This window comes from Orcinus orca, chromosome 21 (genome assembly GCF_937001465.1).
Source record: "Orcinus orca chromosome 21, mOrcOrc1.1, whole genome shotgun sequence".
Classification (NCBI taxonomy): domain Eukaryota; kingdom Metazoa; phylum Chordata; class Mammalia; order Artiodactyla; family Delphinidae; genus Orcinus; species Orcinus orca.
The window spans coordinates 12,938,591-12,951,870 of record NC_064579.1 but is presented as its reverse complement, the minus strand read 5'-3'; the positions used below and the strand labels follow the sequence as shown (position 1 = coordinate 12,951,870).

Below are 13,280 nucleotides of genomic sequence, written 5' to 3'. Positions count from 1 at the left end.
ATTTATATTATCCCTGACCCTCAGAGCAACCCATAAGATAAGCTTTATCTTTCTCATTTTACAATGAGAAACAAGAAGCTCAGAGGAAGGTTAAATGATTTGGTCAAACTCGCTAGATAGTAGGCTAGATAGTAGCTGACCCAGGATTTATTCAAAATTTCTGGCACAAATGGTAATGCTCCTTGATATGACTTACCAGTGATTCTCAAGCCAGGCCCAGGTCACGTGCCCCCGGTGGACATATGCACAAACCACCCCGATCTTTGTGATGAAAGTCATGAAGTTAGAGGAAGAAAAAAGATTAAAGACAGCAGTAATATACCATCCAGACTCAATTAGAGCATTTTACCTTCTCCTTTTAAGTCTGTTTAGTCTTTTTTTTTTAATTCCAACATGCCATTAATACACTTTTCCTTATGAACTTTCAGCCATAATCAGTCCATTGTTGAATAACTTAAATGGTTAGAAATATTTCTCCCATTAATTAAGCCAAATACAGTAACTTCTTTTTGGAACTACATTGTATATGGCTAAGCATTTTTCTTTTGGAGAGCCTCCTCTGAAATACAGACAAGAGTAGACGGGACCCTTTGTATAACTGTAACCATCACCTCTGCCACCTTAGTCTTTTATACTGTAAGCCAAATAGCCCCCCACCCAGTTTTTTAAAAAATTTATTTGTTTATTTTTTGCTGCATTGGGTCTTCGTTGCTGTGTACAGGCTTTCTCTAGTTGCGGCGAACGGGGGCTACTCTTCGTTGTGGTGCGCGGGCTTCTCATTGCGGTGGCTTCTTTTGTTGCAGAGCACAGGCTCTAGGCGCGTGGGCTTCAGTAGTTGCGGCCCATGGGCTCAGTAGTTGTGGCTCTTGGGCTCTAGAGCGCAGTCTCAGTAGTTGTGGTGCACAGGCCTAGTTGCTCTGTGGCATGTGGGATCTTCCCGGACCAGGGCTTGAACCCATGCCTCCTGCATTGGCAGGCGGATTCTTAAACACTGTGCCACCAGGGAAGCCCACCCTTTTTTTTTTTAAAAATTCTGCTGATACAGCATAAGTTTCCATGTGTTTTTTTGTAAATTTGTCACATTGATTCATTGAGTTTCCTGTCAGACCAGCTACAGAGTAGTTGAATCTGGGCTCATCTTAAGCCAGTTTTTAGTCTTTCTTGACTTACATATTTGAACAATTGACTTTTTGTTTTGTTTTTACTCTAATAGCAGGACACTGTATTTATCCTAATTCTTTATGTTCTTCTTGTAATGCTTGCCATCAGTTGCCATCATTCTGTATCTTAAGATGGTCAGGTTCCTCAAGACCAGATTTTGTTCCTCCATGTTATCTAGATAGCCAGCTCTTCTTTTTTTTTTTTTTTTTTCAAATTTCCGTTTCTCTTAAGTTATTCAGCAGGAAGAAATGATGAATTTACCAAGTCCTTTTGTCTTTTGCCCAGGACTTTCAGAGTCACTAGAAATGGTCTCTATTTCTTTTGATACAGTTGTTCATCTCTACAAGGTTCAGTAAAAGTGATTAGTGGTGTATTTGATATACTATCTAAGCATATTCTTAGTCACTTCTTTGCATTTGCATTTGAATGAGGTAGCCTTATAAAAAGCTGTGCTATACCCATGAATCATCATTAACCATACTGGTCCCTTTCTCTGGATACTGTAGTATGTTGCAAGGCTTCTTCAGTCCTTAATACCTATGCATTCTCATCATTATTGCATACATCTTTGAAAGACCTAGATTACCTACTAAGAAAAGCCTCATTTTTGCATTATTCTGGTCATTAATGCTCAATACTTCTTAGGTATTACTCACCTCTGAGTTTCCAGTCTTCTCACCTGCTTCATTATTGGATTCTTTCCCGCTCCCAACCTCATTTATATCTGTTTTTACTGCTCTCCTTCTCTCTTATTCTTCCACTTCCCTTTCCCTTTTCTTCTCTCTCCCATGCATCACTCCACCCCTACCAAATAAATGTCCAGAAGTCATGCTCTGAATCGGGAGTTCCTTATACCTAGGAGAGTCCTCACATCACTCAGAGGGAATTTGCTCCTCCATAGTGACAGTGTTTACCAAGTTTTGTAATCTTCCAGCTCATGATAGTTTTAGATGCGCACTGTCCAGTACAGTAGCTACTGGCCACAGATGGCTATTGGACATGTGAAACAGGCCTAGTGCCACATGTTGAAATGATAATATTTTAGATATATTGGATGAAATAAAATATCTTATTAAAATTAGTGCCCTCCGTTTACCTTTTTTTAACATGTCTAATAGAAAATTTTTAATTACATATGTGCTTTGAATTATGTTTCTACTAGACAGCATTTTTAGATACTCTAAACTAAAAGGAAATAAATAAAGAGATTATTCATTAGCACAATGGAAAGAGAAAAATAAATTACACATGAAAAAAATAATAAAATGCATAGCATTCCGGAGCCATTTTGGATCGGCACATCTCAATAGGCCCAGAGAGCTTTGCTATACTATTGTACAATCTGGTCTAGGTTCAAAATAATTGCCCCTGATTTGTCAAGAAATGTTAAATTATATTTTGAATAATCCATTTTTGAATGCATAGAAGTGTTTAACGTATTTCAGAAAGAAATTCCCTCAAGAGCAGGAGAATTAAAATGCTAAATTAGCAGTATGTTGAAAACTTGGCTATCTAGAGTGATTTAGCCCTTGACTTTTCCAAGACAATTAATTTTTATGGTTGCAGCTTTTAAATAAGGCTAAGTGATAATTTTTATATGAAGGTAGTTGATAAATTTATGGGGGCAAAAATAAGCCCATCAAAGAGTAAAAGTACCAAAATATTCAAAACCAGTTTTTTTCATCAGAAATGTTTCTTAATGTTTGATGTGAAGTATTTATATTAAAATTATTTCAAAAAATTAATTTTTGTTGTTTGTTATTAAGATTAGTATACAGATTTCATCTCTTCATTCAAGGAACTTTCATATGTAGTACCTGCAATCTCTGTCTTTGGTCATCTTGTTTAGAAATGGTAGTAAATGTCTCTCGTAGGCAATTTCTACAATAAAGTTATGGATAGGACAAAACTAAAACCTAACCATGGAAAACAGATTAATGTTTTGAACAACGTGGCAGGGTTGTATGCATGAAGTGATATATATCACGGTTAATCCAAGCAGCTTTCTGAAATATAAGAGGAACAAGGAAGTTCTGAATAACCATCTACTGAAAAGATAATATCAAGCATTGATATAAATCTAATTTCTGCTAAGAAATTCATATTAGCACACACAAAAGACATGACACATGTCAAATCTGTTGACACAGATTTTATTATTGATATACAATTATCTTATACATGTTTCTGATAGAATTGTTGCTGTCCTGTTTTGCTAGGTATTTAAAATAAAAATGGAACTAGACAATAAAACTGATACTAAGGGATGGGGTTAAATATATTCCAGGTAAGAAAATTAAAATGTACAGTTGACATGTGGCTTCCTGCTTCTATACATAGGAAAATATATCCCAGTAAGATATGTAATTTTAAGATTATCTGAAATTGAACATCTACTTCTGTTTCTCCAGTTTGCTACTTCAAATAAAGATGTTTTTCCTGATTTACATTTAGACAGACTTGAAACAATTTCCCAAAGCAAAATACTACGGAATAATTTTTCCCCCAAAATTGCAAATACGTCCTCTTCATTTCCTCAACTTTAAAATCTTTCCTCCATATTTTTCTGAAGTAATAAACTTCCTCATATATCTCCTTCTCAGTTGAACAAAATAAGAAAAGAAGATAAAAGTCTAAGAAGAAAGTCAAAATCAGTAGTTATCATGTTAGTACACTAGCCCATTATAGTAACTTTATAATAAGAAAGTAGTTAAGTAAATTAAGTGAATGCTCATCTGTATTGGATTTTTTTTTAAGCTAATATTATGCTCAGGAAAGGAGCAAACTGGCCTTCTAGACATTATACATTAGTACCTCTCTTATAGTCTTTTATTTTTTCTAAAACTACTTCTCTTGGAGAACATTTTCTAATATGTCTGAAACGCCTCCTAGGTGAACTCTGAACTCTCGATGTCTGTCTTGAAATTGGCTGTGCAAGAATCAAAGACTGTAGTTCCAACATCTAAATAATTAAATAAATTAGATGTATTATTTAAATAGGTTATTCTCGTTTAGGGGCATTCTCAGTATATGACGTCTGAGTCTGTGGTAGAATATCCATTAAGCAGAAGCTGAATTAGCCAAGTGTTGCTACTGTGAGCATGTTCAGAAAGATTATTGGGTGAAGTATTAATCTAAGACTGAGATGTAAATATTTTAAATTTTACCATTCATAGCATGATATCCCAGGTGACACATAAAACTAACACATCAAATATAAGCTCTGCTGCATTGTGATGCATTCAATGCCTTCTCTCTACTTGACATTCTTTCCATTCTTACTGCCACCATTTACGTACTTTTCTTCTCACCATCTTGCTACAATAGCCCTGTAACTAATCCCCAGTGTCTCCAGGTCATAGTTCATTGAGCTACCAGGTTAAGTTCAGCTTTACTTAGTTTACTCCCCTGCTCAAAAAGAAAGAAAAGAAAAGTAAACGAAGAGTTCCTATACCTTACAAAATCATGTTAAACTCTACAACCTGGGCTTCCCTGGTGACGCAGTGGTTGAGAGTCCGCCTGCCGATGCAGGGGACACGGGTTCGTGCCCCGGTCCGGGAAGATCCCACGTGCCGCGGAGCGGCTGGGCACGTGAGCCGTGGCCGCTGAGCCTGCGCGGCCGGAGCCTGTGCTCCGCAGCGGGAGAGGCCACAACAGTGAGAAGCCCGTGTACCGCAAAAAAAAAAAAAAATACTGGCAAAGGACATGGATTCTTGTCCTAGCTTTGCCACTGTATAGTTTTAAAATTTTAGGCAAGTTATTTACTTATTTTGGGTCTTAACTGAGTCATGTATAAAATAAGGATATCAAACTAGTTTATCTTGCCAAGCTTGCCTTATGATTATATTTAGAATCAATGAGTGTAAGTCAGAGGTACTTTTTTTTTAACAGCAGTTCTTTTTTTTTAACAGCAGTTCTTAACTTCATAGACTCCATAGATTCTGTAAAAACTCTTAAAACTGTAGGCAAAAATTTGAGTTTATCTTCATATGTGCAAAGAATTTTCTCCCTACGGAGAGGGTCTAAAGCTGCTTTCATTAGCTCCTTAAAGTGCTTCGTGACCCCCCCCAAAGTTAGGAACTATTATTTACCTGATCTAAATCTTTTATTAACACAGACATACACACACTCAATGCCTCAATCTCTCTCCCACTGTCTGGTGAATATCTCAAAGCTTTAAGAACATAGTGCTTAGCTCTGTCATCTTCTGAAAGTGGTCCTCAACATCTTTTCCTTAACATACCTGACAGATAATGTTTACACGTGTGATATACTTCTGTCAGTGACAGCTGTGCAATGCAACGTGCTAAATGAATAATATATTCTATGGATTTGATACCGTTCCTCGTGTTCTAGCTCTGTCCATCACTTTTGGCCTACTAACTCAAGATTCAGTACATGATACGGTAGTAGTAGCTGTGTTATACTTGGCATATTATAGATGGTGAATATATATTTGTTAAATAAATAAATGATGTTATTCAAAGGAGAACTAATAAATGAGTGGCATTAAAAGAGAGAGAGAGAGTTTGAATGAGAAAGATTATGCCCAGGATAAAATACCATTACTCAGACTTCACTAAGTTTAATTAACTCTAACCCTGAATAAGAGATTTAGTGATACTTTGGGCGAAATATAAGAAAAAAATAAGCATTTGCAGCTTAAAGAAGTAAATCATAATTGGTGCTTCCTGAAAAGACCAAAATTGCAAAGTTACTACATCTTTCAGAGACTTTGTAAACAGGACAAAATATACAAAGAATAAAATGCAATCATATACAATAATTACAGTGAAGACAAGACAGTTCTTACATCATTCAAAAAGTAGTCACTTGTACTTCTGCATTAGCCTTAGTTTCCTTAATTCCTTATATTTGGTGTAAGAAGGCAGAGGTCTGACTATCCCAAATAGGTGTCTCACCAAACTTCTGGCCCTCAGTAGGCTGATGCATTGAGGGGCTGAGCATCCTGATAAGAGCAAGGACTGCAGGAAAGTAATTTCCTTTTCACAGATAACAGTATGGTTCCTATAAATCAAAATATGCTTTGTTCATGTGTTCTCGTAGCTCTAAGATCGCAGGTACTACATACAAAACAGTTCCTTGAATGAAGAGATTAAATTTGTATATTCTCCCTATTTCAAAAAAAGTACAAAAGACAGAACAAGTGAGAAATGAAGAACTAGAAGCTGTGCAAATTAGTTCAGTTTTTAGGTGAATTGCCCTCAAAAAGAGGCAAGATTGGGATTTCTAGCTGTGAGGTTGAGATTTCTAGCAGTACAGTACTGTCATATTTCTCATTAGTCAACTTTTTCTCTTTTGTTCTTTTTCCTTTCTGTAGGTGGTGTGATTATATTCCAGAATAAAGAATTTTTCAAATTTTAAAAGAGATGTGATTTGTCAGTTTCTTATAAAGTTAAACATACATTTACTGTACATCCCAGCACCCACGCACCTAAGTATTTGCCCAAAGGAAATGAAGACATAGGTCCATACAAAATCCTGTCTGAATTTTTACAGTAGCTTTATTCATAATCACCAAAAGCTGGAAACAGCCCACATGTTGATCAGCTGGTGAATGGATAAGCAAATTCAGGTGCATTCATGTAATGGAATACTGCTTGATAGTCAAAAAGAACAAATATTGGTAGTCCAGAACATGAATGAATCTCAAAACATTTATACTAAGAAAAAGAAGCCATACTTAAAAGTCTACATATCCTGTGATTCCATTTATATGACATTCTATAAAAAGTTAAACTACAGAGAAAGAGATTAGATTAGCAGTTGCTATTGGGTTGGGATAGATTGATTACAGAGGGGCCTGAGGGAACATTTTGGGTGATGGAGATGTTCAAATTTTGAGATAGTGGCTACACAGCTGTATAAGTTTGTCAAAATTCATAGAACTGTACATTTGAAAAGGTTGAATTTTAATGTATGTAAATTGTACTTCAGTGAGTAAATAAAATATTAAAAGACACAGCACATGTACTATATCATAAAATATCCCAGAGGAGTCTGGGCTTAACGCTATAATCAAACATTAATGTATATGATAGCTGTGTATACCAGGTGAGTCAAGTTTTGCTGCCAAATGAATTTTTAGAGCTTTGGGGATTTTGAATTGGCACCTAAGAAATTGTGGGTTGATTGCTATAGAAGAAGGATCCCTGATATAGAGCAAAGAATGTAAAACTATTGGCCTGTTTTGGATCAAATACGATTTTACTTTACCAGACCATTTTTGGACAGCAAACATTGTGATAGTAAAGAATCAATATCCCAGTTCTCTCAGCCCTGACCAGCCATTTACACAGATAGTTGATGGCTTAAGCAGTGGTGGGCATTCCAAGCACCCAGATACCACACCATACATGGCATCACAATCTGACATGCTTAGAATGAGATCTCATTCCTTCCTTCCTACCTTCCCTCCCTCCCTCCCTTCTTATTTTCTTTGTGACGTATCAAAAGATCTTTTAAAGTACAGGCACAGTTTGCAGAATGTCTCATTGGTTAACAATGTGCATTAGGAATACCTCTCCTGGTTTTTAATACCAAACTTTAGAGAATGCATATATATTATAATACAATATTTTTTTGGCCAGTGTGTGTTTGTAGTTATGTCCCAGATTTTAATACTTCCGTTTTTAACAAACAAACAAATCTGTGAAAAGTCTTGAGTTACATTCCAAATACAATTGACAGAATGTCAGAAGCAGGTATAAATTATTTGAAACCCCACTTAAGTGTCCATAAATGGGATGCCTATCTAAGATGTCACTGGGGCTAAGTGAAGACATACTACTGCATACAAAGAAACTGGTTGGTAACAATCATTTATTGACTTCATTATATGGTTTTTTTGCAGAGCCTTTGTTATGTCTGAGTGTAATTTTGTGTTTTTTAATGTTTTAGGACCTTGGTTTAGGTTTTTTGTTAACATGTAATACATTATAATTTTTATCGTTTAAATATTGTAAGATAATATAGTTGCATTTGGGGGCCTTTTATCTTCGAAAATTGATTTTCAGCTGCCCTGCAGGGCAGGATGTGTGGGACACCTCCATTTTTCTAAAGAACTGGAAAATTCTTCTCAAGCTGCACTGTACTGGACAGCCAGCTTGGAGTTTACGTTAGTACTGCAGCACAGGTTTAATGTTAGCGAATTAGAAAGGTCAGAGTTGTAGGGAGCAGAAGACAGGAAGGATCTCCACCAGGAAAATACTCTATTCAAGCCTAAAATTTTAAAGCCCCCAAATATTCCTTGTTTAGAATCGATGTGGAGCGTTTAGTTTGATCGTGATTCTAGACTTCTCTAATGCTGTGGACTTTGAAGCCAGAATCAGAATGAGTGGGAAGATTGATAGGTTTCAGAAGTTGGAAGAAGGCATAGAGGACTCTTAATACTTTGTAATTTTTTCCCAACATTGTCCTGAAAATATTTATGAAAGATTTCAGAGAATGAAATAATAATTCAATTGACAATTGAAATAAATAATTCAAAAAATAATTTCAGAGAGAGGATGCAGATCATTCCTGGGGCCATGTGTACATATAGTAGATACCAGCCTGTCTGAAAATTGCTTTTGGTGGAAGACCTAGCTTAACATCTTGAGATTAGATTACTTCCTGGTGCTTCAGTGAAATTCCTTCCACAACTACGTGGCTGCTTCTAAAATATCAAATCTATTCGTGAAAACACAATGGATTATGTCACCCAAATTAATATTTTATTCCCCATATTGGCTGTCAGTTTAGTTACGAGAATCAGTTCATCTCTTGTATTTGTTGGCAGCTTGATGAGAAAGTATCTATATGAGAATTAGCAATTCATGGTACTACTTAGCCCTCAGCAACAAAAGGGTCCCTAAACTTGATAATTGAGATTCTTGATTGAAGTCTTTACGTAGCTCTTACCTTGAGATACCTAAAGCATGAGGAATTAACACATGCTGTGGGAAATGCAAAATGTATTGGTCATTTTAATAGACCTGGAATACATTGTCTTCATTCCTACCTATTCCCTTGGTCCAAAATGTTGAAACAAACTAGAAGGTAAAACTTTTTTTTTGTTTTTTGGCCCATGTTTACAAGCTCATGTGAAAGTTCCCTGCTTTAAAGTAGTTTTGATGGAAATACTTGGCTTATGTTATATAAATATGTTCAGCCTGTTTAAAGCTAGTTGTTGGTTGTTGTCATTGTTTTTAAAATTGTTTTATTACTATTATTGTTGTGTTACTCTTTTGTTTACATTGATTCTTCCAAAACGCAGATTTGGTTAGTTTCTGCTCACGTTAGCCTTTTTTCAGGGCTTGACAGATAGTGAATAATACTCAGTGAAACCTTAGGCAATTCATTTAATTGTCTTGGTGTCAGTTTCATTAACTGTAAATAATATGTTGATGATCCCTTAGGAAAGCTATTCTGAAATTGGGGATGAGGTGACAGGAGAAAGGTGACTTTCAAGTTACACCCCCCCCTCACTGCATATAACAAGAGATGTTACTGATAGGCATGTATTATGCATGGTTTCAAAGTAGAGAAAAGAAAGGTCAAAACTCTGTTTTAGTCCTTTATTGCTTTAAGAATTTATGATTCTCTGTTCATAATGTTTCCATGTTGTTCCATCTCAACAAAACCAAATGACTCATTTTTAGAAAACTTAGTCTGCTTTGATCCTGTCAGTTGCTAAAGAAAAGAACGAAAGCCCCTTAAGATGTTGAAATTGAGATAAGTCAATAATTATGATGTCTATTTATTGATTCAGGTTTTCTTCATTTTTATTCAAAAAGTAATTTTGCCTTCACAGTAAGTGAAATTGTTTCTAACTACCTCAGAGAAATACAAAGGGGAGCTTTATTTTTAACCTGTATTTTTTAACTTTCATTTTTAACCTTCTTTCTGATAACATATTGATACTTTTTAACACATTAACTCATATCTCTGCCCCCCGACTGTGTGTGTGTGTGTGTGTGTGTGCGTGTGTATTTATCTTTACATGCATCCTATCAATACTTAGTTTACTAATAAAAACAGTTCAGATTTTGGAAAGTAAACTTTGTGGCTTGCTTATTTTTTTTTTAGCCCCATTTATTTTATTCTAATCAAAGAAAAATATTTTAAGCCATCTGTTTTCTCCGTTTCTGGCTGCTATTTTCTTGACTATAATTGCCTAGTTTCCCTTCTGGCTGATCTATTGCTAGCCTTTATCTGGATGTTATTAAAGAATATAAATGGTCCGCAGAGCACCAGAGTCTCAGCCAGAATATTTTCAGATTCGCAGCTAAAATGAAATAGAACTAGGGGTTCCACTGTGAAGTAAGCAGCTCGGATTTGTTGTCAGAGTGTGTGAGGGACTCTAAGTTCATTACGCTACTTATTTCTGCGATGTAGCATTTGAAAAATAGCTTTGAATGTTTATGGATTGTGGTCCTCGGGCACCAGATAGTGGATGTTGGAATGTATTGCAGAAAAGCTGAATAAGTACTAGGAACTCTAACAGTGAAAGTAGAAAGTCTGACACTGTTGGGTGCACTTATATGTTTCCTTTTGAAAGCTTTGGTTTATTATCAGTTTATCCATGAGGGAATAACTTTTTTTTTTTTTTCAAAAAGTGCCCTTTGGAGAAAATATCAATAAGCTATACTTGATGAGAAGCTTATGTATGTAGACTGATGTGAACTTTGGAGATGCCAAATACTTTGCAGTTTTATTTCCTAGCTTACTGAAGTCATGTTTCACTATGACTTCAATTTCAGTAGTAGCTGCTTTCAGATCTCAATTTCAGTATGATTACTCTATATCAGGAAATGTATACTTACACCAAAATATAGACTGTGTCAGAATTGATTGTCTTCACCTCCCTTTACCCCGTTTGGGCCACTTTCCTCCCCAAGAAAAGTTCACTGGAGTAGAATATGGGAATATTTTAAATAATCACAAAGCGTATAGATCTTTAAATATACTTTGCACTCTACTTGTTAACATATTTCAGTATTTCCTCATTGTTTTCAAAATAAAGTTCAAACTTCTTAGAGTGCCATTCATGTGATCTATTTCTTCTCTGCCTCATTCTTACCCATTCCCCTGCAAATGTGCTTTGTTTCAGGTTTACTGAGCAGCCATTGCCCCTCTCATTTCTTTTACTTTGGTTGCTTCCTTCTCCCTCACCCTTCTTCACCAGAGGATCACCTGTTCTTCCTTTAAAAACTCTGCACAAGTTTTCCTTCTTCCAGGAAACCTTCCTTGAACTACAATTATCCTGCCTCTTATTAATCCTACTTAGACTAGCCTTTAAACTCTTCATAGCATAAGACTCATTTCCTACTCTCATCATTTGTTTACTTGTTTGTCTTGTTTAATAGACTATTATTCCTTGAGATTAGAGATGATAGTTTCTTTTTTTGGTTTTGAATCTGGCCTATAGGCCTTTCAAATAATTGTTTGCTGACTGACTAAATGAATGACTTTTATAGATTATCCCATCATTTCACTTATTTTGCTCTTGATTCTTAAGGCATTTGAGGGTATGGGTCATACCATTTTCTCAGAAGGAGATTCTTAAACTGACTCATTCACTTCCATATTGCCACCTAAAATATTTAATAAAGGTAGGTCTTTGGTTTTGGGAAGACAAGAACCTTATTTGTGGGGGATTAGAATAATGTAAATCTTAAACTGTCAATCAGTTAAAGAATCTGGAATACAATACATGGGAAATTAGAAAGACCGACTCTTATCATGAAGCATGCATTCTAGCTTATCCATGTATATTGTTGAGCCCGTGACTTTATTGGTATATAAAATTCCCTTAGGAGAGACTAGATATTTAACAATTTTTTCCTTATTTGAAAATAACTGCTTACAGTTTCTAGATTTTAATAAAATCTTAATCTAAGAATCAAGACAAAAGTTTAAAGAAATATTTGCTAATGAAGGGTTATAGAATTTAAACATGTGCTTGATGGTCCTGAGACGTCCTTAAAATATTAGCATCAGGGCTTCCCTGGTGGCTCAGTGGTTGAGAGTCCGCCTGCCGATGCAGGGGACACGGGTTCGTGCCCTGGTCCGGGAAGATCCCACATGCCGCGGAGCAGCTGGGGCCGTGAGCCATGGCTGCTGAGCCTGCGCGTCCGGAGCCTGTGCTCCGCAACGGGAGAGGCCACAACAGTGAGAGGCCTGCGTACCGCAAAAAAAAAAAAAAGAAAAAAAATTTGCATCAATATTCTGCATTCTGTAGCAAAATAAACAAAATGCAAAGAAATCCATATTTATAAGTGATAAGATTTGTTAAAGTAGTTTAAGCTTATTTCTTAATAGAATTATAACATTTTCGTCTAAAATTTTATTTTTTGTATGTATACTTAATATTTGCCTTCACATAATTACTTGCTTAGACATTTTGTATAATTATTTCTTTAATGATATAGCAAACTGAGTCAGCATATTATAGCTGAATCATGGTCCTGGCTGTTCCTTTTATTTATTCAGTGAGCAAACTCTATACTAAAATTCCTTCAGTTGTGCTTGCAAAGACTTGTTTGTTAGTTCTTGAATGCCCTAAGAAATTTGTATTGAAGATTCTAAATTATATACCTATTTTCAGTCTGTGATATATTAAAAAATAGAATGGAGAAAAATTATTCACATCTTAATAGTTGGATGTCTGCTTATTCTCAGAGACCCCAGTCTCCTTTTAAAAAATATTTTTAAGATTCATTGTTGTTAAACTTTGGTATTGAATTTGTATAAAGTGTAGGTTGCAGCACGTTAGAATATTATTGTCATTTAGGAATGTATTCACTGTTTTGGTTTTTAGAGCACTGCCTCCAAGGGGTTCATAGCATTTGGTACGTAGTTCACGTATTTCTAGTCTACAGACCTACCCTATCGAGGCAAAGGCTTCTTGATCCTGATATTTTTTTTCTTCTGCTATAAAGCTCAGCAATGGTAATTAATGTGTGTTTTTTTTTGACAAAACTTTCCATGTCATTACAAATAAAACTGAGGTTTTTTGAAGACTAGTAATTTGTACCTTTAAAGAGCCACATTATTTTGCTTTTGTCTCAGAATGTATTATGCTTCACAAGTATACTGTGACAGCCTGAATAGAA

The 13,280-nt window shown here is 35.6% G+C and overlaps 1 protein-coding gene across 3 annotated transcripts in view; it reads left to right on the top strand.

The window, feature by feature from the left end:
• Window positions 1–13,280, top strand: part of TNKS (tankyrase) — a 176,695-nt gene that overhangs the window by 72,121 nt on the left and 91,294 nt on the right. The window lies entirely within an intron of this gene.